Below are 24,284 nucleotides of genomic sequence, written 5' to 3' on the forward strand. Positions count from 1 at the left end.
TACTGGTTTCTGTCGGTTTCTACTGGTACTTCACACTTCTACAACCCTCTTCAAACCAGTAGACTATCTACAGGTACCTGTTGGTTTCTACTGGTTTGACTTATTTGTTTTACATGTATAGGAGATTGACTGGTTTGTACTGGTTTCCGCTGGTTTGACTTGATATTTGGACACCCCATTTTAAAGCCAGTGGATTCTACTGGTTTCTGTTGGTTTCTACCGTATCAGGACAACTCCCCCGGAGGACTAGTCCCCCGGGACTACTCCCACCTGACAGCTCCCCCGGAGGACCACTCCCCCGGAGGACGTCTCCCCCGGAGGACTACTCCCCCGGAGGACGTCTCCCCCGGGGGACAACTCCCCCGGAGGACAACTCCCCCGAGGGACCACTCCCCCGGAGGACCACTCCCCCGGAGGACCACTCCCCGCAACTCCCCCGGGGGACAACTCCCCGGGGGACAACTCCCCCGGAGGAAAACTCCCACCTGACAACTGCCCCGGGGACGTCTCCTGGGGGACAATCCCATAACTGAACAGAGATGTTTCTTATTCGTGTCCTAGAAATTAAAATTGAATTCATCTGTGTAAAAACAGTATTCTTTTTATACATAATTTAAATTAAAGTTAACGTTACCTAAGACACGTCCATCTTTATAACAAAGTTTTTGAAATCTCAGCACAAAGTTTTTACTTTTGTACACGCTACATGTAATGTCGAAAAAAGTAGAAACGCAGGTCCATTTTATCACTGAAAGTTGGTCAAGAGATAAACACATTGACGGAAACACGCTTTTGAGGGGAGAGTTCATTCCTTAGCATGTACCTGTTATTCTTCATTATTTTATAATACTTTAAGAAGTCCTTTCTTTGATGATTTTCCTTTTCTTTTTGCAATTCATGATTATGATAAGGAATATGTTAAATGAAAGAAAGATATTATTCAGAGGGGTGAAGGCTCAAATTTTTGAGTTTCTTCAGTTTGTCTCCCTCTACAAAGGAATATGTTGTTAGAAATACCCTTTTAATGGGGTTATGATTTTCATCTTAGATTCTTATGATAGTTACTATCCTATATATGTCACTATCAGTAATACTTTATTGTGCTATTTTCGTTTGTTATGTTGACTGTGAATTTATCTGAACATCATTACAATTCTTAATGTCGGAGAAATAATTGACAGAAAAAAATATGAATATTCTGTTCCTGAAAAGACTTGAACGTGTAAAAAGGTAATATCTTCCAACAGCCCTGGGAAAGCACACCCACACGACCAACACAAATCTCTCAACCACAAAGATGGGATGATTCGAGTTTCAATTAATTGAAAATTGAGTTTTGTTTCACACAGTTTTATTTGATAACGTTTGAATATGGAAAACAAAAACAAACAAAAAAATGTCTAGCGTAAGAGTAATTGAAGTTAGTATGCAAACAACACTTTTGCACGTAATGGTATACCGGAGATTGTGGTATCAGATAATGGTACACAGTTTACAAGTGACCAGTTCAAAGAGTTTGCTTGTCAGTACCAATTCAAGCATGTCACGTCTTCATCACTTTCTACATAGCAATGGGAAAGTTGAAAAGACAGTACAAATCGCAATGTCTAATGAAAAAGGCAATGAGAGATGGAACAGATCCAGGCTTGGCATTTCTTGACTATCGGAACACACCGATCGATGGGCTAGATGCTAGGCCTGCACAATTGTTGATGCAGAGGAGGACAAGGACCACCCTGCCAACAGCTAGTCAGCTGCTGAAACCAAAAGTAATAAAGAATGTGCAAACAAAGCTGACCAAGAAACAAAAGTGCAGTAAAATTACTTTGATCGAAGCGAAAAGCGTTGTTGTTTCAAAGACAAAGTTTCCAAGAAGTTGCATAGTGGAATGTGAAGGAAAAATGCTCCTGTCAAAACAGAATTGACATCAGAAGAGGTACAGCGGAAAACAATCCTTAATGCAACAAAGCTAGATGACTCAACATAATAGCGTATCACAAGATCAGGTCAAAAATATGGACCAGTGTAAAAACTTATCTTTTTTATAGGATAGATACCGGAATTTGACGGGAAATGAAATGACAATGATCACGGGATTGTGATAATGTTTAGATGTTGAACTATTCATCTGGAGAGTAGAGTTGGTTACATTTTGAGTGCAATAAAAGTGTTTCATCTAACTTATCAAAAGTAACAGCTTTGTCGATTATTATAAGAGAAACAATGATTAACGTTTCTTCAAAGACAAAAATAACACATTTCTAAAAGTGAAAAAAAGTACAGTTTAAAAAACAATCACAAGTATTCCTCCAAGTGTGAAGAGTGAGATTGAACTTACGTCGTTATAAGAGTGCATTGTAATGTGTCATACAAAGCCGTGATATCTCAATATTGAAGTGAAGTGTTACTCACTTTACAAGTATCAGTAATGTGTGTGTTTATAAGATGTGTTGCTATGATTACACATAAATGTAGTAAAGTTGAATGTAAGATAAAAGATATGGCAAGTCAAACACGCCCATACAAGACGTATTTCCATTATTACTCAAATAGGACAAGTATATTGTGTGAACAACGTATCAAATAATTGCCATGATAATCCTAAAAAGACAATGGCTTATGTAATTAAGTTTCAGTGGTAGTTGATAAATGAAAAAATCTGTGTGAAGAAGAGAAACTTTACTTTTCTAAAAAAAGGGAGATGCCAAATGTTTGAAATTAGTACAGTTTGAATGCAGAGACTAGTGCCTAGCTATGCAGCACCAACCAATCCCCACAGAGATGATGCTGTTGCTATGCTCTATAGTTACCCCTCTCGAGAAACCCCGGAGGTAGATGTACTACCTCAGCAAACTTCCTTACTTGCACCCAAGACCTAGAAGAATAAAAAACATATCAACCTATCACCTGCGTGTAAACAAAATGTGCACATATACTTTTTGACCAGTGTCCGTTTCTTCCCTTGGGCATCCGATGCAATCAATATCGCTAAAGCATTTGCATTGTTCAAACTCGTCATGATTGTAATACAACAAATTACTGCCAAGATCGTGTGCTTATTCTGACTGATTAAAGAAACAACTAAGGAACTCTCTAAATAACAGGCTAAATATTACAGTCGTCATCCCTTGATATCTCTTAGAGATGGGCTAAAGAGGATGACATTTTCAGAACATGCTCATCACACCTTAGTTTGATGACTTTGTGCCTACTGACACCATTTTTGAAAAAAAAAAGAACGAAAAATGCGAAATCCAGGGTGCCCCGGCCGAAAAGCTGGTCGCCCTTCGGCTTTAAAAAGACATTTCTGGTTATAACTCTGCTATTTTTTGGTCAATTGTGATGGTTTTGGTGTCTAACCACATGTTTTGGGGGTCAAGGAAATGGATTATAATGATAATTTTAGTGTAAAACCTAATCTTCCACATGATACTAACCTTTTGCCCATATTTAGGCATAAAATTTCCTTGCCTTTTACCCCTACCCCAACTGCCATTTTTTGCATTTTTTTCTGTATTTTTTCAAGTAGTATTGACTACCATACTCTTAATAACAAGTTCTAGTTATCAATCTGGTGTTTTCTACCAACAATAGTACAGCAAGGGTTATGTTATACGTGTGTCATGCAGATACCGGTATGTGGCTGGTGCATTCAGGATGCATGGTAACTGTGCAACCAGTGCTAATACTGTTTCTGCATTATAGTGCCTAATGCCGGTTGGAAGATATTACCTTTTTACACGTTCAAGGCTTTTCAGGAACAGAATATTCATATTTTTTTCTGTCAATTATTTCTCCGACATTAAGAATTGTAATGATGTTCAGATAAATTCACAGTCAACATAACAAACGAAAATTGCACAATGAAATTACTGACAGTGACATACAGGATAGTAACTATCATAAGAATCTAAGATAAAAATCATAACCCCATTTATTAAAAAAGGGTATTTCTAACAACATATTCCTTTGTAGAGGGAGACAAACTGAAGAAACTCAAAAACTTGAGCCTTTCACCCCTCTGAATGATATCTTTCTTTCATTTAACATATTCCTTATCATAATCATGAATTGCAAAAAGAAAAAGAAAATTATCAAAGAATGGACTTCTTAAAATATTATAAAATAATGAAGAATAACAGGTACATGCTAAGGAATGAACTCTCCCCTCAAAAGCGTGTATCCGTCAATGTGTTTATCTCTTGACCAATTTTCAGTGATAAAATGGACCTGCGTTTCTACTTTTTTCGACATTACATGTCGCGTGTACAATGGTAAAAACTTTGTGCTGAGATTTCAAAAACTTTGTTATAAAGATGGACGTGTCTTAGGTAACGCCAACTTTAATTTAAATTTTATTTAAAAAGAATACTGTTTTTACACAGATGAATTTAATTTTAATTTCTAGGACACACACACACACAAACAAAATCTCTGTTCAGTTTGGGATTGTCCCCCAGGAGACGTCCCCGGGGCAGTTGTCCTCCGGGGGAGTTGTCCTCCTGGAGAGTTGTCCTCCGGGGGGAGTGGTCCCCCGGGGGAGTTGTCCCCCGGGGCAGTTGTCCCCCGGGGCAGTTGTCCCCCGGGGGAGTCGTCCCCCGGGGGAGTCGTCCCCCGGGGGAGACATCCCCCGGGGGAGTAGTCCTCCGGGGGAGACGTCCTCCGGGGGAGTTGTCAGGTGGGAGTAGTCCCCGGGGGAGTTGTCCTCCGGGGGACAAGTCCTAGACCCGGTTTCTACTGGCATAACTTCACACTTCTACAACCCTCTTCAAACCAGTAGACTTCTACAGGTACCTGTTGGTTTCTACTGGTTTGACTTATTTGTTTCTACATGTATAGGAGATTGACTGGTTTGTACTGGTTACCACTGGTTTGACTTGATATTTGGACACCCCATTTTAAGCCAGTAGAATATTCTGGTTTCTATTGGTTTATGCTGGTATTACTTCATTACAATTGTATGACTCTCTTCAAGCCATTAGACTACTGGTACCTGTTGGTTTCTACTGGTTTGACTTAATTCTTGTTTATACATGCAGAAAAGTGACTGGTTTGTACTGGTTCATACTGGTTTTCCCTTCTTTTAAAGCCATCTTCAAACCAGTAGGCTGCACGGGTACCTGTTGGTTTTTACTGGTTGAGAAGTAATGTCTTAACATGTAAAAAAAAAACCAAGGAAAAGTAGAAATTACGCGGTGCGTAATAAATGTCCCCGCCGGAAGTAGCATTTAGTAGCAAAATGTACAATATAGGTAAAAAGATCAAGGTCAAAGGTCAAAGAAGTCAGAGGTCAAAATTCTATGTAGAAGATTTGAAGCCCTCACCTAGTGCCATTACATAAAGCAAACGGAATCGAAATCGGGTTAGAAATAGCGAAGGAGTAGCATTTTGTAGCCAATGTACAATATAGGTAAAAAAATCAAGGTCAAAGGTCAAAGAAGTCAAAGGTCAAAATTCTGTGTAGCAGTTTTGAAGCCCTCACCTAGTGCCATCACATAAAGGAAACGGAATCGAAATCGGGTTAGAAATGGCGAAGGAGTAGCATTTAGTAGCAAAATGTACAATACAGGTCAAAAATCAAGGTCGAAGGTCAAAGAAGTCAAAGGTCAAAATTCTGTGTAGAAGTTTTGAAGCCCTCACCTAGTGCCATCACTTAAAGCAAACGGAATTGAAATTGGGTTACAAATGGCGAAGGAGTAGCATTTTGTAGCAAAATGTACAATATAGGTCAAAAATCAAGGTCAAAGGTCAAAGAAGTCAAAGGTCAAAATTCTGTGTAGAAGTTTTGAAGCCCTCACCTAGTGTCATCACATAAAGCAAACGGAATCAAAATCGGGTTAGAAATGGCGAAGGAGTAGCATTTTGTAGGCAATGTGCAATATAGGTCAAAAATCAAGGTCAAAGGTCAAAGAAGTCAAAGGTCAAAATTCTGTGTAGAAGTTTTGAAGCCCTCACCTAGTGCCATCATATAAAGCAAACGGAATCAAAATCAGGTTAGAAATGGCGAAGGAGTAGCATTTTGAAGCAAAATAAACAATATAGGTCAAAGGTCAAGGTCAAAGGTCACAACTGAAATTCTGTATAGAAGTTTCAAAGCTCCCATGTAGTGCTATCATATAAAGCAAACAGAATCAAAATCGGGTTAGAAATGGCGAAGGAGTAGCATTTTGAACATTTTGATCACACACGGACGCACGGACAGACGGACACACGGACACACACACGTACGGAGCCCGTTTCATAGTCCCCTGCTCGAACTCGTTCGGTGGGGACAAAAAAATGCTGGTTTGTATTGGTTTCTACTGGTCCGACTTGTCTTTTTTCAACCCAGTTTTGAAACCAGTCGACTCTTCTGGTTTGTACTGTTCTCTACAGGTTTCCCTCTCCACTTGAAACCATTAAAGGTAGGGAATCCCATTTGCATGCCTTAAATGAAGAGTTGTATAAATACAGTGGTATGTTGAAGAGAGTATCATTTTAGAAACTCCCATAAAGTATTGAAAGTGGAAGGTAACATTTAGTACATTTTTATTGACCGTTAGATTTTGAATTGAATTTTTTTCGGGGCTCACCGTAAATTCCAGTACATTACTACACACTGTAGGCTACCTTTGCAGACCCATGCACTGCATGTGTGTCCATCATGTATATTTTGTGAAGAAAGTTCATCAAAACTTACAAACATTTCTATATACATTCTTGCCACACACTCTATATGTTATTACATCAGCTCTTATACTTTTAAATTTGTGTTTATAGATTAAAAAAAAAAATACAGAAGACTGCAACAAAAGGCGTAAGTGTGGCTGACACACAGAACTACTGAGTAGTTGAGTTTTGTGCACTATTCAAATTGTAGATAACTGTTGACTTCCAAATTTCTCAGCAGTGGCCTAAACAAGTCCCCTGAGGTTCATATTTAATGTTTTGCTGCATTTTGGGAGGTCTGTAAAAGGTATCCCCTACCTTTAAACAGTACTGATTTCTTCTGGATTCTACTGGTCTAACTTTGAATTTAACACTCCATTTGAAAACCAGTAGACTCTACTGGTTTTTATTGGTTTGTTCTGGTCTTTTGACCAGTTGAATCTAATGGTCTCTATGGGAATCCTACTGGAACCCCCTGGAAATTCCCATAGAAACCACTCAAATCCGGAAACCATTAGAAACCAGTAGGTCTCTACTGGTTTCTACTGGTTTCTATGGGAATTTCGACCTGGCTGTTTTCCAAATGGGTATCAAACGTGCGCGGCGAATTGACTGCGGATGCGTGAGCGGGATCTCCTGTAATAATGATTGGAGAAATATGAAATAAAATGCAATATTATATGACCTATATACATACCAATGTGTGATTGGTCAAAATGCTGTCACGTGACCATGGTCACAAGGATGAGAAGCGTTATATTTCATAACATGACGTAAATTACGTACAACCATGGAATATAACAGCGACTACGTTAAACAAATGGCGTTATGTCTGGAGGGGTGATGTAATAAAAAACCAACTGTTATAATGCGCACAACATACAGAGATGCTTTGCACACACACACAAGTACGAATGCAATCGTGACCAGTCGACCGACCACGCACCACTTAGGCCAAAAAAAAAAAATTGTTGCATTGGCGTAACCCGCCCGACCCTAAAAATTCCGCCGACCCCATGTTTTTTTATTATTTTTTTTTGCTATCGATATCAAATATCTTGTTGATCGCGATCGCGATCGCACAAACCCGGAAGTGGAAACGGCTCTGGGGATATCGGATGTACGAGGGAGAGATCTAGCGCCTCGCATAAGCCTTCCTTGATCAGTACGTCATCTGTTTCCAACACGGACACGTACTCTAACAAGATTTATTCAGTGTATACGTAGCATTCAGACTGCGATGTATTGTGCACAGTTTTGCCATAGGTTTCTTGTGTGGAGAACTTACACGAATCTGTACATGTGGGACTGTAATAGAGATCGCCGTGTGCGATGAAAAAGATCGTACATATGGGTCAATTTGCATCTATCTTATCTAAGTCAAAATAGTAAAATATGAAGTGAAAACATTCAGGATAGGGATTTCAACATCTTTAAATTCTGTGAAGGGGTATAATTCCAGTAATATCGGCCTCATAAATGATTTGTAGAATAGATGAACACAGCACATTCGGTGCAGCAGTTGTAACTGTTTACTGAGCTGAGCACGAGTTTTACACGTAAAATGCAGGAAGCAAAAAAAAAAAAAAAAAAAAAAAAAAAATCCGCCCGACCGACCCTATTTGAAAATCTCATGTTACGCCAATGCAACATTTTTTTTTTTTTTTTGCCTTATACTACGTACGTAGTACAGCATGCAACGCGCTAGCGGCCGCGGCACGGTATGAGCATCAGACAGACACACGCTACACTGCAAGCGCGAATTACGAAATTGCAACAGATTTGTTTTCGTCAAATTGGTATGGCAGCTTTGATGAGCAGCTGCGCTTCGCTTGTGATCAAGAGAGAAAGAATTGTTGTCCTGAAAGCTATAGAGCCTACTACTCCAGTTAATGTTAGACAGTTGTGACAGGAAAGCCAAAGGATTTCCCATTACATTACCAGAGCCTGAACTGAGTAAGTTTTACACTACTTGTACTAGCGCAGGACCTGGACCAGGGCCAGTCCGTAGTCTACACAGCTCTTGTACCATCAGTGACCGCAGACAGAAGAGATTAGGCCCTACATTATCAGAAAGTTCACATTCTCATACATCACCACAAACAAATGTTATGTCAACAGACTTGCTTTACCCAGACCAAAAGCGACAGTTGTATAGTCTTCTACAATTTTTACATCTCTCATTACAAAATCTAGCTCTACCGCTACGAAACTAGGCCCTACGTACGATTGAATAACGACTGTTCTAGAAATTATGTGATAAACAGGCGATGAAGATACAATTGCAGCTGTCGTGCTCCACGGAAGAACGAATTACCAGTACGTGAAAGCCATCGTAGTTAGATCTAGGCCTACGTAGGTTACTTGTGGCTCGATTGAATACCACTAGCACACTGTTGTCACGCGGTACGCGCGTTCATGAATATGACTGCGAAAAGGAGAAGTCGTTTTGCTTTAGGGCCTTAACAGCAGTTTATTTCTTGTACTGTAGGTCATATAATATAACAGATATTGACTTTTTCCTTCGGTAGGAATATAACATTTCATTTCCCTTGGGAAGTTATATTTTTGTCTCGGAATACTATATTTTTCCTCAGCGCTATGCGCTTCGGAAAAATATAATAATCCTCGACAAAAATATAACTTCCCACGAGGATCTCAGATGTTATATGCCACCTCTGGTAAGTCAATATCTGTATAATATTCCCAGGTATCCCATTCATGAAAATTGTAGCCATCCAATATCATACAAGTATTGTGGGTCTTGTTTTGTTTTTGTTTTTGTTTTTGTTTTTTGATGGTTTGCTGCGGTTTAGTTTTCTTTCCTTCTTGGGTATCATGATTGTGCGTATGGCTCAGGCACAGGGTTATTTACCCTAACAAAAAAAAAAAAAAAAAAAAAAAAAAACTAGAAATGTTGCTAAGGTGACTGGTATGCCTCCACCATAATGCATGATTCTCCTAATAGGTCTATAGTACATGTGGACAATGTGTGATTACATTTTCACAAAATTGGCAAAATATTAAAATGATAAGTTTGTCACAGATGTGTTGAATGTTCACCTTCCTTGACCTAGGTTTAATTGGATGAATAGGAGAGCATGTATTTGGGGATTTAAGGGCTTTAACTTGACTTTCACCCATTCATAAGTTAATGCATTGAGTAATTTTCAAGGTATGGAGAAAAAGTGCAATTTCTGTATTGAAAAGAACATTGTTACCATTTTCAACTGGCCTTTGACCCTACAATTCTAGGATAATCACTGTCAGGCAGAACATGCATAAATATGTAGTAAGTTTCAAGATAACTTGAGCCACTTCTGAGATATGGAGGAAAAAGTTAGTCCAGCACTCTCCCTTTATCTTTGACCTTTTGACCTTTGAGGCAAAAAAAAAGAAGAAAGTTTCCAGAGAATCTCTATTAGGTTATACATGCATATACCAAATGTAGAAAAAAAAAATCCTGCTGGCATTGCATAAATATGAGGGAAATAGTAAAATTTTGAAGTGTTGCCCTTGACCTTTGACCCCACGAACCCTAAATTCTCTAGATAATCACTGCCAGTCAGTACATGTATATATACTATGTTCCATGAAGATACCTTGAACAATTTCCAAGGTATGGAGAAAAAATTGGTGTTTTAATATTTTTCATTAGGAAGTTTCATTAGGATACGCTGTCCACAAAATTCATTACGGACGGAAAGACAGACGGACAACCCGAAAACATAATGCCTCCGGCACCACTTCGTGGCGGAGGCATAAAAAAAAGGGGGGGGGGGGAATGCTGAGCCCGGGACAATGCCTTAATACCGATACAACATTTGTGTGTGTGTGTGTGTGTGTGTGTGTGTGTGTGTGTGTGTGGTGTGTGTGTGTAGCATTCTCATAAACTAAATGCATTGTCTCCTTTCAAATACACTAATTTGAGGAGAAGTCTGCAAAGTGCTTGCTCACCAAAATACACTAATACGAAAATCTTTTTACAGACTTACCATATGCTTTCACAAAAAACTTATGTGACAGTGATAAAGGAACCGATGACTCATAAGATATGTTGCACCAGTAGATGCCTGCATCCATGAGTGAAAAGTTCTTTATTTCAAGCCCCATTTCAGATGTCAAGAGGAATCCTCCTGTGGTATAATTTTCTTCAGAGGTCCAATAAGTAATTGGCTCCAGAAAAGAGCTTTGATTTATCTGCCTAAGTCTGGACCAATAGACTGAAGCAACTTCATAGTCAAGGTTTGGGTGTTGGCAGGGTAGGATGACAGCTTCTCCGATTTGAACCTTGGTGTCAACATCTGCATTGGGAATCATGAACCAAATGAGCAGTTGAAGCATAAACTATGCTGCTCAAAAGCAGAACACTACATTGAAAATAAAAAAATTCATTCTGACTTTATAAACAGCTGAAAATGTGCACTGTTTACTTGATAAAAAGCCCAAATTACATTCTGCAGTAACTGAATGACTCCCCCCGCCCCCTCCCCTAGTTCAATGACTGCAATGCACTTGTTATAAAAAAAAAATAATAGCTAAAAGCTCAACAGACAATTTGTAGAGTTGGGGTTCCTTCCCACCACATGCAATATATTCCTCTTTTGTTACATCATTTTTCTTACAATGTTTGACGACTGTTTTTTTTTCCAAGTCCCCTGCATCTTTTGACATCATATTTTGGATTTTGCTTTTGATTACATGGTTTTGAAGTCACACACAAATAAGCATGCTGAACTAAAAATTGCTGCAAGAATGTGAATTCATTTACAATTTCAACAGAAATTGTGCTATAAAGCCTTATAGTCAACTTCTATAGAAGCATGATAATTTTGTTTTTAATGACTGAAATCAGCTATTTAAAAAGCCTATTTTCATGCTAGGAACAGTGTTGTTGACAAATTTGATTGAAAAAGACTACAATTTACAGAACATTGAAAAAAGAAAAAACATGAAGAAATTAATGCCAATGAAATACATTAGGAAATAATTTTTGATGGCACAATTTCTTTCAAATACATTTGCTATAAAAAGAACACTAGAAAGAATATGTACACTAAAAATATGCCCTTTCTGAGCTTTATTAAGTCATTCCAAACAAAAATTCTGATTTCACGCCTACATTACATGTATGAATATCAGCATTAATTACCATAAATGATAATCTTTTGAAGACTAGAAATGTCACTATGAAAACTGGTATGCCTCTGCCATAATGCATGATTCTCCCAATAGGATTATAGTACAATGTCTTCACAATGTGTGATGACAGTTTCACATAACTGGCAAAATATTGAAATGACAGGTTTGTCAGAAATGTCTTGAATGTTCACATTCCTTGAACTAAGTTTGATATAATTGTCTATTAAAGAGCGCAGGTACATGTATTTAGGGAATTGAGGATTTTTACTTGACTTTTGACCAACCCTTTCATAAGTTTATGCATTCAGTAATTTTCAAGGTATGAAGAAAAAAAAAAGTGTAATATCAGTATGAAATAGATTTTTTGCATTTTAGCATGGCCTTTAACCCTTAAAGGGACTGTACAGTACTGGCTGAGGTGGGGATTCATGTTTTGAACATTCTTAAGTGAGATAATGACAAGCCTCTTATGGAATATGAAAGAGCATGTAATTTTAAGAAGGATTCAACGTTTATTTGATGAAAATTGGTTTTCAAATGGCTGAGATATCAAAAAAAAACTGCTACAAAAGGCGACATGCCACAACTTTATCAGGATCTCTTTGTTTCACCTTGTTTTTGGATATCTCAGCCATTGCAAAACCGATTTTCATCGAATAAATTTTTGATACCCCTTAGAACTGCATGCTCTTTGACATCACATAGAGTGATTTCTGAATATCTCGCAAAATGTTAAAAGCTAAATCCTCAACTCGACCAGAACTGTGCACACCCTTTAATCTTTGACCTTTGACCTTCTGAAAGAAAATTTCCCAGAGAATCTCCATTAGGTAATACACCTGTATTTATTAAGTTTAAAGAAAAATCCTGCAAGCATTCATATTGAGGGAAATAGTGAAATTTTGAGGGGTTGACCTCGACCTTTGACCCATGACTCCTGAATTCCCTATAATCCCTACCAGTCAATACTATATAAGCTGTTATTTTCGCGAGGGTTTAATTTTCATGAATTTCGCAAATCACTGTTTGAATTGATCAGGCATTAGTGCACTTGTGATAGCCTCGAAGTCAAACTTGCAAAAACAACATTTCGCAAGATTGTCCATGACCTCCTCATTCACGAAAACAATGTTCAGCTTATACAGTACATGCATATTTACCAAGTTCCATGAAGATACCTTGAACCATTTTGCGAGAGATGGAAAAAAAGTGAAATTTTAACATTTTCACCTGACCTTTGACCTTTTGACCTCACTAAAATGCCAAGAAATGTAAAAATGTCTCACCGGGAAATGTAAAAATCTCGAAAATGTCATCAATGGAAAATGTAAAAAGGGGAGAAGGGGATTTTCCACGTTTACTGCATCTTCTTAAAAAAATATGACTGATATTCACCAAATTTGGCAGATAGCATCTTTATGGTGATATGATCTAAATTTGTTAAAATGAGCCCCACTAAAATCAAACAAACAAACAAACAAAATGCAGTGGGGGGGGGAGCCTCAGAGTCCCTTATAAACTCTGGAAGTATTTAATCTTCTTCCGTTGAACCGAAAAAGATAGAGCTAATTTAGTGCTATGAAGACATTAAAGACTGAAATTGCATGTTTGGGACCAGATCAAGGAGGGAGGGGGTGGGGAGGAGGGGACTTCCCAGATTTACTACGATTTATAATCTCATGATGGATATTCACCAAACATGGCAGATAGCATCTTTATGGTAATACAATCTTTATTTCTTAAAATGAGCCCCACCCCCAACCCCACCACCTTAGTTAGTGCTATGAAGACATTAACGACTGAAATGTCATGTTTGATTATGGCGGATCCAGGGGTGCCCTGATCGGGGGAAGGGGGGGGGGGTGAAGGGGAGGAGGGGATTTTCCACATTTACTGCGCCTTCTTGATAAATCTCATGACGGATTTTCACCAAACTTGGCAAAAATCTATGACAGATTTTTACCAAACGTGGGAGGGTAGCACCACTAGGGTAATATAATTCCACTAAGGGGCAATAAACTTGGGGGGGGGGGGGGAGACAGGTATGGTTAGGGTGAGATGAAGGCCCAAGTCTAAGGGATTGTTTTGAAAATCCTCTTAAACCAGAAGTTATAAAGATAAATCTGTTCTTTATCATATAGTACGTACGTAAGTCGATTTTATGCATATGTAGGCTACATGCAGATGAGGGGATGCCCAAAGGGGGGTGGGGGGGGGGGGAGGATACAGTAGGAAGGAGGTGTAATTTTCACATTTTCATCTTCTTCTTGAAAACGCAAGAAGCATCCATAGGGTAATAGAATCCCATTTCAGGTTTAAAGAAATAATGAAAAAAAAATCTTACACAAGTGATGGAGGTAATAGAGTGCTTTATAGTAAATTAAGTATAATGAATGAAGCTTTTATAACCACAACTAGGCTAGGCTATTTAGGCACAATGTAGATGATAGAGCCTATGACGTAATCTAAAGTACCATGAAGTTAATTTTAACAAAATATATAATTTATGCGAAATTATGCTAGTTTATGCATAATGACGCATAAAATCAGACAATTTGGTATAAATCATAAATAAACCTCAAAACTGGCACATTTTTTTTGTGCAAATATTCTTTTTAGTGTCCTTAGCAAATGAAAGAGAAAAAAATTGTGCCATCAGAAAATTTCTTAAGTATTTTATTTTTTTTAATTTCTTATGTATTTCTTAGTTCTTTTGACTTTATGTTTTTCATTGTTTTTTCAATTATATTTGTCCACGACATTGTTCCGAACAAGAAGATATGTTATTGATTGATTTTAATCAATTCAACCCCAAAATAATCATGCTTTTATGAAATTTGCCTGAAAGCACAGTTTGCATTGAAATTGTACACAAATTCATGTTTTTTGAACTATTTTTGGTCTGACATGCATGTACGTACATTGTATATTTATGCGCAACTTTGGAACCGCGCGCCCGGGTATCGCAAATTTGGTGTCAAAAGATGCGGGAGACTTGAAAGAAAAAAGTCATGAAACATCGCGGTGATACCTTTTCGCGATAGCGATACATAGCGCGGAACGTCGGGGGGCTAGGGTTAGGGTTAGGGTTAACCCCCCCCCCCCCCCCCCCCCCCCGACTAGTTAGGGTTAAAGGCGGGGGCAGGCAGAATTTTCACATATTCAGCTTTTTATAGAACTTGAACCCGTTTCAGTAGATATTCGCCAAACTTGGCATGTAGCGTATTTATCAGGTGATATGACCTCATTTGTTTAAATGACTGTCCCAAACCCTAAGGTGGGAGGAGGTGGAGTTTACCCCCCCCCCCCCCCATCTCAGTCAATTGAAAAGGGCCGAGATGAGGGGTTGGGGTCGTTTGGGTGGAATTAAGAATTTGAGGTATTTCTTGAAAACCCTACACATGACAAAAGGAATATTTTTAGAAATTTTTCTGTACAACCATTAGTGATAATAAGCAAATAATCAGTGTTGGTAAAGGTGATGGGACAAACTATCACTTCTGAGGCGATCTGGATGTAGCTATCTTTCCGAAGCACAGCTGAGGAAAGATAGCATACACATTCAGATCGCCAAGGAAGTGATAGTTTGTCTCATTGCCTGAAACTAAAAGTTGATTATTTGCTTTATATTCCACATCTAGGGTAGCAGCAAAGAGAGTTTATATACCATACGAGCTGAAATTTTCGCGTACAGATATTTTCGCGAATTGCTACTATGAGAACATTTTCATGTGTTGTTAATTTCGTGGTTGCGAGGTCTAACTGTGCTTATCTGTTCGCAGGTTGTTATTTTCGCGTGTTGTTATTTTCGCGGTTCAAAGGCGATTCGCGAAATTCGCGAAAATAAAACCACCGCGAAAATTTCAGCTCGTACAGTAATCTCTTTGGGTCCGGGTAGCGGTAACATTATGAAGTGAACCTTAGACATATGCGCATAACTGACAAAACAACAAATTTGCTCTGCGCACTATGGCACCGAAATAAAAATGCGTTGTACGGTGGACTATCACTGTGATTGTCCACAGTGCAACGCACTTTTATTTCGCGCGTACTCATCTCGCGTCAGGACTGTATGAGACTGACGAGATCAGCTAAAGAAAAATGACTGGAGTGTAATGAACGTTTCTTCACAGGTGATGTGATGGGCAAATCTACGCTTTATCACTGATCAGCTCTTGACCAATCTTTTAGCAAGATTCTTAGTATGTGGAATATAAAGCACAATAATTTTATCACATTTTTATTACCACCCACCCCTCGATCGGGGCACCCCTGGATCCAGCAAAAGCAATCATAAAATTTCTGGCATTAATGTCTTCAGAGCACTATTAAGCTCTAGGCCTGTATGTTTTGGTTCGACAGAAGAAGAAAAAAAAATTCCAGAGTTTAGGGACTCTGAGGATGCAACCCCCCCCCCCCCCCCCCAACCCCTTCGGCTTCGGGGGGGGGGGGGGGGGGGACATGGGGCTCATTTCAACAAATAAAGATCATATAACCATAAACATGCTATCTGCCAAGTTTGGTAAAAATCCGTCGGAGATTTTTCAAGAAGAGATGCTGATAGTGTTGAAAATCCCCCTCCTTGTCCTTAAGCCCCCCACCCGATCAGGCACCCCTGAATCGGCCAAAATCAAAGATAGAATTACTGTCTTCATAGCATTAACTTAGTTCTATGTTTGTCGGTTCAATCGAAGAAGAAAAAATTGAAGAGTTTAGGGACTTTGAGGTTTCAATCCCCCCCCCCCCCCCTTTCTCTCTCGATCTATCTACTTTGGCAGTTGGGGGGGGGGGGGCTAATTTTAACAAATAAAGATCATACATGACCCTGCACCACAAAACCAATAAAAAATCGCCAGATATGAATTTTTAGTTAAGGGCAGATTCTGAAAGAGTTGACTCTAAGCTTTAAAATGATGTATAACTCAATTCAAATGGACTCCCCTAACCTAACTAAATACTGGAAAGAAAGCACACACTCTGGAAAAGTGTGAACTGAGAAAAGAGGCTCTGAAGTACAGGGTCTATTCAAGCGCTTAATGTTTTATAAGCTGTGCCAGCTGTGCGCTGAAAGGGACAAAACACAGGATGTAAACCAATGAAGCAACAACAATGAAGGAATTACCAGATTTAGCTGAAATTAATCATGTTCTATCAATACATTTCTCCATGATTAATGCCAACTTTCAAAGCAGTAGCACTATCCTTTCAAAAGTTATCAGACTTGAAAGTAAAGAGTGTGCAGAGGATTTCAAGAAAGGAAAAGGGGCCTCTAAGACATAATTGATCATTCTACTCTCCCCCCAAAAAGGGTTGCAGAAAAACTGCTGAAAACACACTTTTCCCATTCATGCTATGATCCCAAACTTCAGAATAATGTAGAAGAAAAATTGCTCTTCCAGAAAATATGGAAAACTGAACATTGACTTGGTTGACCCATTTCACCTTTTTTGAGTCCTCACATAAAATCAAGGGGTGCGACTTTTTATTTGTTTTGTGGTGCACGGTCACATATACCCGTAAACATGCTATTTGGCAAGTTTGGTGAAATCCAATATATCAGTCCAAGATTTTTGAAGAAGATGCTGAAAATGTGGAAAATCCCCCTCCTCCCCCCCCCCCCCTCAAAAAAAAACTAGAAATGTCGCTTTGGCGACTGGTATGCCTCCGCCATAATGCATGATTTTCCCAATAGGTCTAGATAGTACATGTGGACTCTGTGTGATTACATTTTCACAAAATTGGCAAAATATTGGAATGACAAGTTTGTCACAAATGTGTTGAATGTTCACCTTCCTTGACATAGGTTTAATTGGATGAATAGGAGAGCATGTATCTAGGGATTTAAGGACTTTAACTTGACTTTCACCCATTCATAAGTTAATGCATTGAGTAATTTTCAAGGTGTGGAGAAAAAGTGCAATTTCTGAATTGAATAGTAAATTGTTACCATTTTCATCTGGTCCTTGACCCTAAAATTCATAAGATAATTACTTTCAGGTAGAACATGCACAATATGTACTAAGTTTCAAGATAACTTGAGCCACTTCGAGATATGGAGAAAAAAGTAAGTTCAGCACTTTCACTTGATCTTTGACCTTTTGACCTTTGAGGCAAAAAAAGAAGAAAAAAAAAAATTTCCAGAGAATTTCTATTAGGTTACACATGCATACACCAAGTGTAAAAAAATAATAACCCTGCTGGCATTGCATAAATATGAGGGAAATAGTAAAATTTTGAAGTGTTGCACTTGACCTTTGACCCAATGAACCCTACATTCTCTAGATAATCACTTCCAGTCAGTACATGTATATACTATGTTCCATGAAGATACCTTGAACAATTTTCCAAGGCACGGAGAAAAAAAAGAAGTTTTGATATTTTTACTTGACCTTTTGACCTTTGACCTTTGGCCTCATGACCCAAACTTTCACCACGGAATCTTAATTGGGTAATACATGTATACACTAAGTTTCAAGAAAATATCTTCAGACATTCAATAGATATGGCGAAAATAGTGAAATTTCATGTATTTGACCCTGACCATTTGACCTTTGACCTTTGACCTCATGACGCAAACTTTCACCAGAGAATCTTAATTGGGTAATACATGTATACACTAAGTTTCAAGAAAATATCTTCAGGCATTCAATAGATATGGTGGAAATAGTGAAATTTTATGTATTTGACCTTGATCTTTTGACCTTTGACCTTGAGCACGTGCACCCAAAAGTTGATAGGCACAACTTCACCCCCTAATACACATACATGCCAAGTTTCATTAGGATACCTCAACAGGTTTTGATAGTTACCTTGTCCACAAAATTCATTACGGACGGACGGACGGACGGACAGAAGGACGGACGGACGGACGGACGGACAACCCGAAAACATAATGCCTCCGGCACCACTTCGTGGCGGAGGCATAAAAAATCTGGGCACCCCTGGATTCGCCATAATCAAACATGCAAAGAAGATCACAAATTCCAGAGTTTAGGGACTCTGAGGTTTCAACACCCCCCCCCCCCCCAGCAGTGTGGGGGGGATGGGGCTCATTTAAAACAAGACGAAAACAAAAACAAACTAGACTCGGAATTTGTCAACACTGACAAATTAGGTGATCCGATCTATTGGGAAATCAATGATTTCAGTCCTGATCCCAATAGGCATGACCATACAGGTTTCATCTGTGTTGAGGGGACATTGGCCATGTGATGTTTGGAGTCTCATTTAGAAAAGGGAGTCAGACCTGCCATCTTTGGTACCGAATTCCATATGCACTAACGAAGATACAGAATGAAGTATATTTGACCTTTGACCCCATTTTGCACACCAAAGATGGCATCTGAGCAAAAAGTGATTATTTTGTGAAGTGATTCTTGTAACATGGTCTTTGCGTGTGCAAAATATGGGAAAGATAGGACATGTGTTTACTAAGATACAGGATGAAATATTTATGACCTTTGACCCTAATTTACTTACCCAAGATGGTGTCCGATCAAGTAGTTATTTTTTGAAATAATGTATGTGACATGAACTAAACATGTGCAAAATATGGTGGTGATAGGGTATGTTTTTCTTGAGTTATTGCAAACAAAGTTGCAGAAAGAAAGAAATATTTCAATAGATCCAAGATAAGCTTTAATTTCAACCAAATTTTTTGACGTGATGCCGACGTCGTATGAAAAAACGAAAGGCACATTTACGATAGCCCAAAGTCTCAGCTACAACATATTAAAATTTGGGAGAAATTCACTGAAGCATAAGTGAGCTAGTGCTCGATAAAGATAGTCATGTCAATTTTCATTTCCAGAAAAACTGCACTCCCATAGAGATAACACGTAAACTGGTCAAATTTGACAAGATTACTTTCAATCCGTTTTTACGAGGTGATGCCGTCATCCAATCAAAATGCTGTTATTACATTAATGAAAGAGCATTAAATAAGCTACAACATACTGAAATCTCGGTGAAAATTGGCAAAAGATTAGTGAGATACGCTTGAATGAACTTAAAATTTGATGACGTCATTTTGAAAATTTACTTTTTTTACTTTATTAAGAAATTTGATATCTTTTAATCATTTTGTCAGCATAGCCAACCCATGAAATGACATGTACAACTCATCAGCTTTCAGAATATGTCAAGAAAATGGGGGGTCACCATCCATCCTGACGAGTAAAACCCGATTTAAACTTGGCGGTTTTTTGGCATAGTTGCACTGTGTATCCCCATTGACGCACGCGCGGAATTTTGAATTTGACGGGCCCGTATGACGTCATATTGAGTCGGATCGACTTGAAACTTGGCAGAAATATTCCTTGACATTTTGGACATCCGATCCGTGTGAAAAAACTGAACATTTCTATTGCATATGAGCTGTGTGTGCGAATATGTGCGCGCGTACGCATCTGTCCAATTTTTTCAATTTTTCAAAAAATGCTCCAAATGATCTGAAACGTGTGCAAAAAAAAATTTGAGCTCGATTTGAGCATACAAATATTTCATCGCCCGCGTACGCGCGCGTTTTGAGATAAAAATGAATTTTGAGAATATGAGTAGAATCCACTTGACTTGAAATATATGTGACATAAATTTCATTGAAAAATTCCATTCTATTAATGAGATATGCATGAACATGTGTTTTCATATAATCATGACGCAAATCTCTCGTTTGAAGAGGCTACACCCCCGTAAATAATGCCAGTGTATATCTTGGCAATCAATGACTTAAAAACCAAAGATATAAAACACCTGTTTCTTGACCCTGGCCTAATCTAAGCATCAGTCATCGCCACTGCGCGAGAGGAGGAGATTGTTTTGGTTTTGGCATGGGCTATGTAGCTCCATGGTGCGTGTGTGTGTACGTGTGTGTGTGTGTGAGTGTAGACATTCAGCATATGCAGACAGAGCATGTGTACTGCAGCCCACCTCCCCAACTCATCCATAGCTTGTACTTTATCCCCAACAGTGAGCAGCACCGGCAAACTGGCAATGCTCTCCTTCTTATTCCTGTATTTTCGTAATTTACGGGTCAATTTTTTTTGTTCGAAATGTAAAATGGATGACCATAGAATATCTCAATAGAATATAAAATTGAAAACTTTAGAAAGGATAGAGAAAATTGAATTCACTTTGAATGGTGTGCCACAGGCAGATATCCTTATCACGCTCTTACGTAATACGACAGCTGCTGTAGTCATTAAACCCTGGCTTGGCCTCCAGGTTTGTCACGCCTGAGCAGAAAGTTAATTTGCAATGGACAAGTACTTCGACTCCCAACTCTCAAACGAAGAATCGTTAGGGGGGTATAGCACCCCAGTTAGCTTCGTTAAAGTGGGGTCTCGCCTCAAACGAGGGATTGACGGCATGATGACGTCATAGTGACGTCACGGTCGACTGATCACTATGATTTTACTTGCGCTGTCGTCTTTGCGACATGATACATATATGGTATAAGTTTGACATTGAGAGGCAATGCACCTTCTGAGCTAACCTCTGGACAACTTTTGGGGAGAAATAAGAAGAAAACGAAGAAGAAAGAATCCATAGAGAAACAGAAGGTGATCCGAGAGGATACTCGGATCACCTAAAAATGATAATATCACCAGGAAGATGCAGATCACCAAGCAGATGCTAAAAATGTGGAAAATCCCCCTTCTCCCTCACCCCCTCCCCACCAACCCCCCCCCCCCCCCCCGCAATCACTGCACTCCATAATCAAACATACAATTTCAGTCTATAATGTCTTCACAGCGCTTACTTGGCTCTATCTTTATTACTCGTTATTGCGTAAATAAAAGGGGACAGACGTGCGGACAACCCAGAAACATAATGCCTCCGACACCCTTCAGGCGGAGGCATAAAAATTCCAGTTTAGTGACTTTAGGCAGGCTTCAACCCCCCGCCCCCCTCTCTCTCTGCAATCAGTTTTGACATTTGTGGTTGATGCATTATGACATTTGCAGTAAAACCGGATATTTAGGTGATCCGAGTATTTTCTCGGATCACTTTCTGCATCTGTACGGATTCTTTGTTGTTCTTCTTCTTTCTTTATTTCTGGACAAAATTTGTGTATCGATTAGCTCAGAAAGTGTTCTTTCTATCTAATGTCAAAATTATACCATCCATGTATCATGTCCCAAAGACGACGGGTCAAATAAAATCATAGTATTCAGTCGACCGTGACGTCACTATGACGTAATTATATGAAAACACATTTTCATTCATATCTCATTACTGGAATGGAATTTTTTAATGAAATTTACCTCACATATAATTCAAGTTATGCACATTCTACTCATATTATCAAAATTCATATTTTCTCTTAAAACGTGCGGGTACGCGCCCATTGAAATATTTGTATGCTCAAATTGAGCTGAAATTTTTTTTTGCACACGTTTCAGACCATTTGCAACATTTTTTTGAAAAATTGAAAAAATTGGACGGACGCGTACGCGCGCACGCATATACGCACGCACAGCTCATATGCAATAGAAATTTCCCGTTTTTTCACACGGATCGGATGTCTGAAATGTCAAGGAATATTTCTACCAAGTTTCAAGTCAATCCGACTCAATATGACGTCATACGGGCCCGTCAAAGTTTAAATTCTGCGCGCGCGTCAATGGCGATATACAGTGCAACTATGCCAAAAAACTGCCAATTTTAAATCCGATTTTACTCGTCAGGATGGACGGTGACCCCCCATTTTCTTGACATATTCTGAAAGCTGATGAGTTGTACATGTCATTTCATGGGTTGGCGATGCTGAAAAAATGATTAAAAGATATCAAATTTCTTAATAAAGTTAAAAAAGTAAATTTTCAAAATGACGTCATCAAATTTTAAGTTCATTCAAGCGTATCTCACTAATCTTTTGCCAATTTTCACTGAGATTTCAGTATGTTGTAGCTTATTAAATGCTCTTTCATTAATGTAATAACAGCATTTTGATTGGATGACGGCATCACCTCGTAAAAATGGATTGAAAGTAATCTTGTCAAATTTGACCAGTTTACGTGTTATCTCTATGGGAGTGCAGTTTTTCTGGAAATGAAAATTGACATGACTATCTTTATCGAGCACTAGCTCACTTATGCTTCGGTGAATTTCTCCCAAATTTTAATATGTTGTAGCTGAGACTTTGGGCTATTGTAAATGTGCCCTTCATTTCTTCATACGACGTCGGCATCACATCAAAAAATTTGGTTGAAATTAAAGCTTATTTTCGATGTATTGAGATATTTCTTTCTTTCTGCAACTTTCTTTGCAATAACTCAAGAAAGACAACCCCTATCACTCCCATATTTTGAACATATTTAGTTCATGTTACGTACATTATTTCATAAAATAACAACTACTTGATCGGACACCATCTTGGGTATGTAAATTAGGGTCAAAGGTCATAAATATTTCATCCTGTATCTTAGTAAACACATGTCCTATCTTTCCCATTTTTTGCACACGTAAAGACCATGTTACAAGGATCATTTCACAAAATAACCACTTTTTGCTCAGATGCCATCTTGTCTGTGCAAAGTGGGGTCAAAGGTCAAATGTACTTTTTTCTGTATCTTCGTTATGACGTGTTATCTCTATGGGAGGGAATTTTTCTAGATGTGAAAGTTGGCATGATTGTCTTTATCGAGCACTAGCTCACTTACCCTTCGGTGAGTTTCTCCCAGATTTTAATATGTTGTAGCTGAGACTTTGCGCTATCGTTACGTGCCTTTTGTTTTTTCATACGTTGTCGGGATCATGCTAAAAAACTTGGTTGAAATTAAAGCTTATCTTCGATGTATTGAGATATTTCTTTCTTTTTGCAACTTTCTTTGCAATAACTCAAGAATAACAGCCTCTATCACCACCATATTTTGCACATGTTTAGTTAATGTCACGTACATTTTTTCATAAAATAACAACTACTTGATCGGACACCATCTTGGGTATGTAAATTAGGGTCAAAGGTCATAAATGTTTCATCCTGTATCTTGGTGAATACTTGTCCTATTTTTCCCATATTTTGCACACGCAAAGACCATGTTACAAGAATCATTTCACAAAATAACCACTTTTTGCTCAGATGCCATCTTTGGTGTGCAAAATGGGGTCAAAGGTCAAATATACTTCATTCTGTATCTTCGTTAGTGCATACGGAATTCGGTACCAAAGATGGCAGGTCTGACTCCCTTTTTTAAATGAGACTCCAAACATCACATGGCCAATGTCCCCTCAACACAGATGAAACCTGTATGGTCATGCTTATTGGGATCAGGACTGAAATCATTGATTTCCCAATAGATCGGATCACCTAATTTGTCAGTGTTGACAAATTCCGAGTCTAGTTTGACATTTGTGGTTGACATGTTATGACATTTGTGGTGTGTGCTTGCCGTGTTTAGTGGTCAATTTGATATTTGTGGATGACGTGTTACGACATTTGTGGTTATTTTGACATTAGTGATAGATTTTGACATTAGTGGGCTCTACAAGGG

At 38.6% G+C, this 24,284-nt stretch overlaps 1 long non-coding RNA gene across 1 annotated transcript in view; it reads right to left on the bottom strand.

The window, feature by feature from the left end:
- Window positions 1-10,761: 10,761 nt before the first annotated feature.
- The window catches only part of LOC140245814 (uncharacterized), a 35,345-nt gene continuing 21,822 nt past the window's right edge, over window positions 10,762-24,284 (bottom strand). The window contains exon 3 of the long non-coding RNA XR_011902379.1: window positions 10,762-10,952. This is a non-coding gene — a long non-coding RNA (uncharacterized lncRNA). The remainder of the gene's footprint in view (window positions 10,953-24,284) is intronic.

This window comes from Diadema setosum, unplaced genomic scaffold (genome assembly GCF_964275005.1).
Source record: "Diadema setosum unplaced genomic scaffold, eeDiaSeto1 scaffold_37, whole genome shotgun sequence".
Taxonomy (NCBI): Eukaryota; Metazoa; Echinodermata; class Echinoidea; order Diadematoida; family Diadematidae; genus Diadema; species Diadema setosum.